General features: G+C 42.5%; 1 protein-coding gene across 14 annotated transcripts in view; it reads right to left on the reverse strand.

The window, feature by feature from the left end:
* RALGPS1 (Ral GEF with PH domain and SH3 binding motif 1) overlaps window positions 1-11,832 on the reverse strand; it is a 469,715-nt gene extending 457,883 nt beyond the window's left edge. For 5 of the 14 annotated variants that reach the window (XM_058302905.2, XM_058302906.2, XM_058302903.2 and 2 more), the window contains exon 1: window positions 11,578-11,789. The gene's annotated coding sequence lies outside the window, so the exon portion shown is untranslated. Of the gene's footprint in view, window positions 1-856; window positions 1,073-11,040; window positions 11,091-11,344; window positions 11,423-11,577 lie in introns of those variants that run through there. The other 9 variants (XM_058302904.2, XM_071216989.1, XM_058302902.2 and 6 more) reach the window with 5 other exon arrangements.
* Between the last annotated feature and the right edge of the window lie 212 nt (window positions 11,833-12,044).

A 12,044-nucleotide genomic window follows, 5' to 3' on the forward strand; every position in this document is an offset into this window, starting at 1 on the left:
ACAAAAGCTAAGTACCCAAAATAGCATCCCTAAAACCCTTTAATTCCTGTTTACTGGGTGCTCACAATGTGCAAGAACTATGCTAAGTCTGCACCGTATCAGCTCCTTGCATTCTTGAAAGAACCACATGGAAGTAAGTACTACCACACTTCTTCTACAGATGAAGAAACAGAAATATGGTCATTTTCCCAAAGTTACATGGCTTATACACGGTAGAGTCAGGACACAACCCCCCATAGTCTGACACTAGACTCTGCTTTAAAAGCACCACCATATCCACCTCTCTGATGTTCAGAAGATAAATCTCCTGTAAAGAACACCACAACAGATTTAAAGGTTTTGAGAAAAAAGACTTCCAGGAAGATGGCATCAAAATAGTAGGCAGGCAATGATGAGGGAGGTTGTTGGTGTGGGAGGAGTGGGGAGGGAGGGTGGGAGTTACACAGGAACCTCTTAAATTTTTTCAGTATAACTTTTTTTTTTGTGATGTATATATTGTCAAAAAGTACAATTTACAAAAATGACGTGGTGGGGAGTGGGGAGTGGGTTATATGGGAACCTCTTATGTTTCTTGTTTTTTCATGTTTTTTAATGTAACACTCCTTGTGATCTATTAACTTTAATTTAAAAACAATAGGTAGGCAGAGCTCAACTCTCTCACAAAAACAGAGGAAGGGCAAAAAGCTGTCCAAGCTAATTGCTTTGGGACTCTGCAGTCCAGGAACATGCTGCACACCCCCCAGGAGAGCAAGGAATAGAGAGATAAAGAAGCTAACATGAAAACCGTGAGTTAATAGCCACCACAGCTGGGAATGGCACCCATCCCTCACCCTCAAGGTGAAAACCTGTGACTCACTGCAGCCAACGGAGAGGGGAGCAGACATCTTCCTCCCTGGGAAGAGGGAGGGGGCAATGGAGGATGGAGAGTGTTTCTCTTCAGTGAATCGAGCCAGCAGAACCCACTTTGAATCTCAGCTCTGGCCAGAACAGAATCACAGGCAAGTGGAAGTTGGAAGAGTCACCTCCATGAAAAGATTCAATGAGAAGCACCATTTGCTGGCCAGCCAGGAAACTGCAAGGAGGAAACCACTTGTAAGTGTCTTTTGTCCTAGTCTCCGCAATCTGGTCTGTACCCTATTAGGGAGTCCCTGGCCCTATTTTGATAACTTAAGCTGGGAAATGTTAAAGACTTAGGATAAATTGAACCAAAAATCAAAGAAAAGCCATGAAACAAAACCACTAGGCAAGAGAGAGCAACTGATCATCAGAGAAAACCTACCAACATATTCAGATGTCTAGACATTAGCAAAAAATTAAAAACCATACTAAGAAATGGGAAGATATGGCCCAGCCAAAGGATAAACCAAAAATCCTGTCAAGATACAGTATTTAAGACAACTAATTAATGATAATCACATAAATCTCCTAAATCACTTTAAGGAGTTGAAGGAAAACATAACTAAGGAGATAAAGGATATTAAGAAAACACTGGGTGAACATAAAGAACAATTTGAAAGTCTACAAAGAAAAGTAACAGAGCTTATGGGAATAAAAGACATAATGGAGGGCCGCGGACTTGGCCCAGTGGTTAGGGCGTCCGTCTACCACATGGGAGGTCCGTGGTTCAAACCCTGGGCCTCCCTGACCCATGTGAAGCTGGCCCATGCGCAGTGCTGATGTGCGCAAGGAGTGCCCTGCCACGCAGGGGTGTCCCCCGCGTAGGGGAGCCCCACGTGCAAGGAGTGCACCCTGTAAGGAGAGCTGCCCAAGCAAAAGAAAGTGCAGTCTGCCCAGGAATGGTGCTGCACACACAGAGAGCTGACACAACAAGATGATGCAACAAAAAGAAACACAGATTCCCATGCCACTGAAAACAACAGAAGCGGACAAAGAAGACGCAGCAAATAGACACAGAGAACAGACAACTGGGGGTGGGGGGAGGGGAGAGAAATAAATAAATCTTAAAAAAAAATACATTAGATGCAGGAGCAGGTGTAGCTCAGTGATTGAATGCCTACTTCCCATGTATGAGGCCCCAAGTTCAATCCCCAGTACTTCCAAACATTAGATGCATGTAACAGTGGAGTCAAATTGATGGAAGAAAGAATTAGTGAAATCAAGGACAGAACAGTCTAACTTGAAAAGACAGGAGAACAGAAAGAGAAGAGAATGGAAAAAATGGAACAGGGTCTCAGGGAATTGAATGACAACATGAAATGCATAAAAACATGCACTAGCAGTATCCCAGAAGGGGAAGAAAACAGAAAAGGGGCAGAAATAATGGCAGAAAACTTCCCAACCCTTATGATAGGCACAAATATCAATATCCAAGAAATACGATTCACTTCAAGCAGAATAAATCTGAATAGACCTACTCTGAGCCACCTACTATTCAGAATGACAAATACCAGAGATAAAGAGAGAATTCTGAAAGCAACAAGAGAAAAAAAATGCATCACATGCAAGGGCACCTCAATAAGATTATGTGCCAATCTCTTAACAGAGAATCATAGAGGTGAGAAGAAAATGATAAGATATATTTAAGGTACTGAAAGAGAACAACTGGCAGCCAAGTATTCTTTACCCAGCAAAACTGCCATTCAAAGTGAGTTTAAAGTCTTCACAGACAAACAAAAACTGAGAAAACATGTTACCAAAAGACCAGATTTACAAGAGATACTAAAAGGAATGCTACAGCCTGAAAGGAAAAAACAAGGGTGAGAGAATGGAGAAGAGTGTAGAAATGAAGATTATTACTGGGAGCTCGAGCAGTTCGGAGGTCGTGGGTTTGGTTTCTGATGCCTCCCAAAAAAACAAAAAACAAAAACAAAAAAAAACAAGCAAAAAAAAAAAAAAACAACTCAGGGGAGCCTATTGGCTCACTGGTTAAGTACTACCTTCCCACTCATGAGGTCCTGGGTTCAATCCCCAGCCCTGGCAACAGAAAGCCAAAGGATAACATGGACGAAGTAATGCCTTTACAGTAATAACAATGAAACTTAATGGACTGAAATCCCCACAGACAGAATGGATATAAAAATATGAACCATTTATATGCTGTCTACAAGAGACTCACCTCAGAAGTAAGGACTCAACCAGGTTGAAAGTGGAAGGTTGGGGGAAAAATTCATGCAAATAGTAATTTTAAAAAGATCTGGAGTAGGAATACTGATATAAGACAAAATATATTTGAAATGCAAAACTGTTAAAGAGATTTAAAAGGTCATTATATAATAAAAGGGGCAATGCAAGAAGAAACAACTATAATAAATATTTATGCACCTAACCTGGGTGCCCCAAGATACATGAGGCACACACTGGCAAAACTGAAAGGAAAAATAGATGTCTCTACAATAACAGCTGGAGATTTCAATACACCACTCTCAGCACTGGTTAGAACATCTGGAGAGAGGATAAAGAAACAGAGGGCTTGAATAATATGATAAATGAACTAGACCTAACCAACATTTTAGAGCATTATACCCCAAGCCAACAGGATATACATTCTTTTCAAGTGCTCATGGATCTTTCTCTCAGATAGACTACATATTGGGTTCCAAGACAGTTCTCAAAAATGTAAAAAGACTGAAATTATACAAAATATTTTATCTGATCATAATGGAATGAAGCTGGAAATCAATAATGGATAGAAAATGCGAAAATTCACAAATAGATGCAGATTAAACAATACACTCTTAAATAATTAATGGGTCAAAGAGGAAATTGCAAGAGAAATTAATAAATATCTGCAGACAAATGAAAATGAGAACACAACATATCAAAGCTTATAGGATACAACAAAAGCAGTGCTGAGAAGGAAAATTATAGCCCTCAATGCTTACATTTAAAACAAAGAAAAATGTGGAGGAGGTGTAGCTCAGTGGTTGAGCACGTGCTTCACATGTATGAGGTCCCAGGTTCAATCCCTGGAGAAAGGAAAGGAAGAATGAAAGAACAAACCCCACAGAAATAAGAGCTCATAAGAGGACATTAAGAACAACTGTATGTCAACAAATTAGACAATGTACACAAAATGGACTAATTCCTAGAAACACATGAACAATCTACACTGATCCTACATTGACCCTAGAAGAAACAGAAGATCTCAACAAACCAATCACAAGGAAAGAGATCAAAACAGTCATCAAAAACCTCCCAAAGATGAAAAGCCCAGGATCAGATGATGGCTTTGCTAGTGAATTCTACCAATCAAAGATGATCTAATACCAATTTTGCTCAAGCTCTTCCAAAAAACTGATCAGGAATGAACGCTACTGAACTCATTCTATGCAGCCAACATTAATAACAAAACCAGGTAAAGATACTCTAAAGAAAGAAAATTACAAACCAAATTCTCTAATAAATATAGATGCAAAATTCCTCAACAAAATACCTGCAAACCAAATCCAAAAGCACATTAAAAGAATTATACACCACCATCAACTGGATTTTATCCCAGATATGCAAGGGAGGTTCAACATAAGAAAATCAATTAGTTTAATTAACATTAATAAACTGAAGAAGAAAAATCACATGATCCTCTTAATTAATCCAGAAAAGGCATTTGACAAAAACAACAACCTTTCTTGATAAAAACACTCCAAAAGATAGGAATAGAAGGAAGCTTTCTCAACATGGTAAGACGTATATATGAAAAACCCACAGCTAGCATTGTACTCAATGGTGAAAGACTGAAAGCTTTCCTGCTGAGATTGGGAACAAGACAAGGATGCCCACTATTACCTCTGTTACTCAATACTGTGCTAGAAGTTCTAGCTAGAAGACTCAAGCAAGATAAAGAAATAAAATGCACCAAAATAGGAAAGGAAGAAGGAAAACTATTGCTACTCACTGATGATATAATCCTATATCTAGAAAATCCAAAAAAAAATTCACTGAGGAAGCTACTAGAACAGACAAGATACAAGGTTAATATGAAAAATCAGTACCATTCTATATACTACTAAAGAGCAATCTGAGGAGGAAGTAAAAAAAAATTTCATTTATAATGTGACTAAAAGAATCATATATTTAGGAATAAACTTAACCAAGGACATAAAGGACTTGTATTCAGAAAACTACAAAACTACAGTATTGTATTAAGAAAACTATAAATACAAAATATTAAGGACCTGTATTCAGAAAACTACAAAACATTGCTAAAAGAAACCAAAGAAGACCTAAATAAACGGAAGGACATTCCATGTTCATGCATTGGAAGACTAAATATCATTAAGATGTCAATTCTATCCAAACCAATTTATAGATTCAACGCAATTTCAATAAAAAATCCCAAAAGCCTTTTTGCAGAAATGGAAAAGTCAATTATCAAATTTATTTGGAAGTGGTAAGGGGCCTCAAATAGCCAAAAATGTCTTTAAATAGAAGAACAAAGTTGAAAGACTCTCACTTCCTGACTTTAAAACATATTACTTAGCTACAGTGATAAAAACAGCATGGTACTGACATAAAGACAGACATATTGGCCAATCGAACCAAATCAAGAACTCAGAAATAGACCCTCACATGTACAGTCAAATGATTTTTGACAAGGCAGTCAAGCCCATGCTAGCTTGGTCAGAACAGTGTAATCAACAAATGGTGCTGGAAGAATTGGACCTATAGCCAAAAGAAAGAAAGAGGACCCTTATCTCATACCTTCTACAAAAATTAACTCAAAATAGATCAAGGAAATAAACATAAAAGCTACAACATAAAACTTCTAGAAGAAAATGTAGGGAAACATCTTCAAGATCTTATGGTAGGTGGTAGTTTCTTAAACCTTACACCAAAAGCACGAGTAATGAAAGAAAAAATAAATAAATGGGATCTCCTCAAAATTAAACACTTCTGTTCTTCAAAAGACTTTGTCAAGACAGTAAAAAGGCAGCCTACTCAATGGCAGAAAATATTTAGAAACTATAGGGGTTGTCTTTTTATTTTCGAGATATAGGATTTTTTTATATATGCTGGATATTAGGCTTCTATCAGATATATGGCTACCAAATATTTTCTCCCATTGGGTAGGCTCTCTTTTCACTTTCCTGATAAACTCCTTTGAGGTGCAAAAGGCTTTAATTTTGAGGAGATCCCATTTATCTATTTTTTCTTTTGCTGCTTGTGCTTTGGGTGTGAAGTTCACGAAGCCACCTTTTATAAGGTCTTATAGATGCTTCCCTACATTGTCTTCCAAGGTCTTTATGATCTTGGCTGTTATATTTAGATCTTTGATCCATCTTGAATTGATTTTGTATAAGGTGTGAGATGGTAATCCTCTCTCATTCTTTTGCCTATGTATATCCAGTTCTCCAAGCATCATTTGTTGAAGAGGCCATTCTCTCCCAGGTGAGTGGGCTTGGTGGCTTTGTTGAATATCAGATGACGGTATATGTGAGGACCTATATCAGAACTCTCAATTTGGTTCCATTGGTCAGTATGTCGATCCTTGTGCCAATACCATGCCGTTTTGACAACATACTTTGTAGTATGTTTTAAATAAAGTCAGGTAGTGTGATTCCTCTGATTTCATTTTCCTTTTTCAATATGTCTTTGGCTATTTGGGGCCTCTTACCCTTCCAAATAAAATTCATAGCTTTTCCAGTTCATTAAAAAATGCTGTGTTGATTTTTATTGGGATTGCATTAAATCTGTAGATTAGTTTGGGTATGATAGACACCTTAATGATTTTTAGTCTTCCTATCCATGAACAGGGAATATTCTCCCATTTATTTAAGTCTTCTTTGATTTAAAAATGGGCAAAAGGGAGGCAGATTTGGCCCAATGGACAGGGCATCCACCTACCACATGGGAGGTCCAAGGTTCAAACCCAGGGCCTCCTGACCCGTGTGATGTGCTGGCCCACGTGCAGTGCTGATGTGTGCAAGGAGTGCTGTGCCACGCAGGGGTGTTCCCCATGTAGGTGTGACCCCCACGCGCAAGGAGTGCACCCCATAAGGAGAGCTGCCCAGTGCGAAAAAAACACAGCCTGCCCAGGAGTGGCGCCGCACACACAGAGAACTGACGCAGCAAGATGATGCAACAAAAAGAGACACAGATTCCTGGTGCCGCCTGACAAGAACACAAGCAGATACAGAAGAACACACAGCGAATGGACACAGAAAGCAGACAGTGGTGAGGGAGGGGAGAGAAATAAATAAAAATAAATCTTAAAAAAAAAAAACTACAATGAGATACCATTTCACATCTTATAGAATGGCCATCATCAAAAAAAAAAAAAAAAAACCGAAAACTACAAGTACTGGAGAGGATGTGGAGAAACAGGAACACTCCTCTGTTGATGGTGAAGTAGAATAGGGCAGCCTCTGTGGAAGACAGTTTGGCAGTACCTCAAGAAGCTGAATATAGAACTGTGATATGAACCAGCAATCCCATTACTAGGAATATATTCAGAAGAACTGAAAGCAAGGGCGCAAGCTGACATGTGCACATCAATGTTCATAGCAGCATTATTCACAATTGCTAAAACATGATAACAGCTCAAGTGTTCATCAACTGATAAATAGCTAAACAAAATGTGGTATATATAGACAATGGAATACTATTCAACTGTACGAAGAAATGAATCAGGATGCATATGACAACATGGATGAACCCTGAGGATATACTGAGTGAAATAAGCCAGACACAAAAGAACAAATATTGCATGGTCTCTTTAATATTAACTAAATACGATGAGTAACCTCATGGAGGTAAACACTAAAGTATAGGTTACTAGGAAATAGAATGTGGGTTGAGAATGGGAGCTGATGCTCAATGTATGTAGAATTTTTAATAAGGTTTATTATAAAAATGTGAAAATGAAGAGAGTATAGTTAACACTACTGATTTATAAATCAGACTGTGGATGAAAGGGGTAGTCTGTGGACGTAAATGTCGATTGAAAGGAAGATAGAGAACAATCTAGGGTATGTATAACAGTGATTTCAGTGGTGGATGAAGATTGTGGTTAATAGTATATACTGTTTTACAGAGTGTTAAGAATATGGTAGTATACAGGAAAATCACAACTAACTGCTTCACATCCAGATTATCTAAAGATCACTGGGACCAAAGACATTTCTTTCCCAGAGAATAACAAGGGATATCTCTTGTTATTCTTCTAAATAATGATTAACTGTTACGAAGTAAATATCATGGGGGATGGTGACACAATACAAAACTGTGTTTACAGTAACAATCAAAAATATTTATTAAGGAGAAATAGTACGTACCAATATGGAACTACTTCCAATATATATTATTAAGTGCATAAACAGAGAAAAGCAGATATATAGAATGCTATTGTTTTATGTAAAATAAAGAATATATAATAAACAAGAAACTGGTAACAGCAATTGCCTCTAGGGAGAGGGACTGGAAACTGGCAGTTTGAGGTGAAAAAGACTCTTCTCAATTTATTTCCCTTTGGATTATTTGCCATTTTTTTCAATGCGATTTTTTTTTTTTTTACTTCTTAAAATAAAATAAAAACATCCCTTAAAGAAAACAATTTATCACCAGGCCTTTCCCAGATGTTCACATTCATGTGATTACATTCAAGAAAAATTATATATGTTCATGAACAAAAGCCGAAGGTACTTAATTTGTGGTGAGGCAGAACTGTGAAAAAACTTTTGTCTTTCACACTGAGGTTCACTAAGTTCACTAATGAAGTTAAAGTATTTTTCGTGTAATAAATAGAATGCATTTTGAAGGTACAGATATAACATACATACAAGCAGCAGGGATAATTTGCCACCCTTTCTTCCTAACGACCTTCATCTGTTCCTTCGACAAGTATTTAATGAGTACTACTATGTGCTGAGCAAAGTGCTAGAGAGATTTTTTTAAAAGAAAAGCTAAGCAACAGGTCATTAGTTTGCTCCCTCCCGGCTTTTCAGGAAAATATGGCAGCATGCTAATCAGAACTCCAGAGCTAGGATGACTCTTGACATCATTATGGTCTAACCCCTTCCTCGCTCAGCTAAGAAATCTTAAGTCTGGAGAGGGAAAGGGTTCCAGGTTACACAAGAAGTAAAGGCCTCAGAATTCCCAGTCCTAGTCTCCTTACATGCTACGTGCTATTCTGAGCAGCTCATGTTGAAAGATGGGCAGGAGGAAGAGGCAGAAAGGGATCCTAGCACTGAGTACCTATCATATCTAGTCTTATTTATTCTTCATAACAATCTCACAAGGTGAGCATGATTATCTCTGTTTTACAAATAAAGAAACGAAAGCTCTGAAGAACTAAGAAACCAGTGCTGGTTCACACAGCCAGGAGGTAAGGCCTCATACACATGCTGTCTGACTTCCCAGTCAGAGCTCTTACCCTCCACAGTACACTGTAAAGGAAAATCAATTTTAAAAAGTAGACCCAGGCCAGATCACAGAGAACCTAGGATGAAATATTCCCCATTAATGCAGTTTATTTCTCAACCCTGAATGTTGCCACTCCAATAATAACAAATCAAAAAGTCAATCCCCTCATTATCCAGCACACGTTCTAGCTCTTGTTTACCACCAAATTTTGGCTTTCCTGTTTAACCTAGAAAGCAAAATAGTTATCCAGAGGGCAGAAGTCTATGAAAACCATTTATACAGTTTGCTAGGCCAGAATGGAAGAACTGCTGCTTCCTGACCCTCAGGGAACCTGCCACAAAGCACAGGCTCCATAAGGACCTATTTCTGAGATGCTGTCTCCAATTGTGGGTCACCACCACGACAACAATAGGTAGTAAGGGAATCCAGCACCACGTTGGATGTTCCCCTAAGTCCCAGAGCTTCCAAAGGATAAAAATGCAGGGCAGTAGAGAAGAAGCCTCCTTCTCTCACCTTCTCTTCTGCCCATGGAATGGAGATAGGAGGAAATATCATTTGGATTGGTTAAACTGCTAGTGAGCAGAGGCACATGGGCATGGGACACTCTTCTGAACAGAACACCCTGTCATCTCACTTTCTTCTCCCCATCCCTGTGAGAACCCTAATGAAGCTCTGGCATTCCTTCTCTTCGGTGACATCCTTCTGGAATATGATAAAATAGGGGTTCTTACTTGGATGAAAAGAGAAATTCCACAAGACTCAGGCCTAAACCTCAAGCTCCAGCGCAGAGCCCTCACTGGGGTTGGGGTCTAAAGGTCAGCAAACAAATGTTCCTTTGCTCGCCATTTGCCATAGCTCTTTGTGTGAATAGCAGCTCCATCAGAAGCCTCACAAGAAGGAGCAGTCACCACCTGAGATAGGACTGGGTCTTCTTGGGGGCCCAAATACAAACCTCATCACAAGTAACAGGAAAGAAGTCCATTCTCATGCCTTGACTAGTAATCCTCTTAAGACTTCCCAATCCCCGAACCCTACCTGCTCGATAGCACAAGAAGAATGAGACTACACAACTTTATTCAACAATGTGCTCATTAAGCATTGTTTCATCCTATCATCACAAGGCCTCTGGGGGCACACAGGGCAGGCACCAGTATGCTCATTTCGGAAAGGACACAAAGCTCAGAGAGGTGAAAGACACCCCCCATTCTCCAGGAAACACAGAACCAAAAGCCTCTGAATCCTGATTCCTGCTCTTCTCTCCCTCACCAGGCTGCCATTTCAATATTTTTGAGACTTGCTCTGTTAAGATTTGCAGCAGCAGCTGGTACCAGGAACCAAAAAGCCAGTATCCCTCCAAGGTTCCTGGTAGCTATTCTTCAAGCACACACATTCTCAACAGCCAATAACCGAATAAAAGCGGATCCTCTCACCCACCCACCCCAAACCCCATCCAGTCATGCCCCGTGCAAGCCCCTGAGATGCGAGAAACAGCGTGCCCCACTTAGAGCCCAGCGCGGCAATGGGGAGGCAGGCCGCCTAGTAAACCAGGATAGCTGAGATCCAACTCCGACTCAAGAGAGGCACCAGCAGGCCTGGACGGCCCTTTTGGCCCAGTGGCAACCCTAGAAGTCTCCAGAATCCTCACAGAGCTCAAAGCTCCCGCCCCCACCCAAGCCCCCCTGAGCAGCGGAGGGCGTTCTCCCTTCGCCAGCGACCACTCACCCTTCGCCCGCTCCTCACTGTACCCCCGCTTCCGAACCTGCAACCACTCTGGGCCCCGCCCCTGCAGGGCCCCCGAGACCCGCCCCCTGCACCTGTGGTTTCCTCGGGCCCTAGCTCTCCAGCCACTTTGGCCTTACCTCGCAGCCCCCACCCACTGGCAAACCTGTTATCCCTCTGGCCCCTCCTCCAGCACCTGCAGCCCCTCGCCCCGCCTAACCGCCTCCCCAACCCCGCCCTCCGAACCCACGGCCTTTCCCCACCGCCACCTCTGCACCCGCTGACCCTCCGACCGAGACCTGTGCACCTGAGGCCCCGAGCCCAGCCGGTCCCCGTGCCCGTAACCCCCGCCGGACACAGCCCCGCGCCACCGGCCCCGCCTCCCGCTCCCAGGCCCCTCCCCGGCCCGGCTGCCCCTCCGGGCCCCGCCCCCCGCACCTGCAGCTCCCTCCGGCCCGGCCCTCAGGGCCCCGCCCCACGGGCGCCGCTCTCGCCGCCCGCTCTCGCCGCCGCCGCCCCGCCGCAGTCCCGGCCGGTCACCTTGACGCGGGCCGCAGTGGCTGCCGCCGCCTCCTCATGACCCTGGGAGCGGCCCAGGCGGCAGCGGCGCCTTCTCTCGGAAGGTGGGGCCGGGCCGAGCCGAGCCGGGGCCGGGCCGGGCGCAGCTGGAGCGCGGGCTGACGCGGGAGCCCAGCCGGTGCCCCGCCGCAGTAGGAACGGTCCGCTCCCGGGCCTGAGGAGCGGGCCGCAGAACCAATCGGCACGCGGTGTCAGACCAAGCTACCCAACCAGCTCATCGTAGAGGCGGGGACACGCAAATTAGCCCGCTGATTGCGCCAGTGCGCAGCTGCTGCAGCCGCGGGTCCTCCTGACCTGGGCCTTCGCCCTCGTCAGTAGACGCACTCCCAGCCTGCAAGGATGCTTTGCTGCCCGCACACCCCACTCAGCGCCCCGCCACGCCCATCCCTTCCTGGAAAGAGCAATACACCTATTCCGCATTCGTCCTT

This window comes from Dasypus novemcinctus, chromosome 8, assembly GCF_030445035.2.
Source record: "Dasypus novemcinctus isolate mDasNov1 chromosome 8, mDasNov1.1.hap2, whole genome shotgun sequence".
In the NCBI taxonomy this organism is placed as follows: Eukaryota; Metazoa; Chordata; class Mammalia; order Cingulata; family Dasypodidae; genus Dasypus; species Dasypus novemcinctus.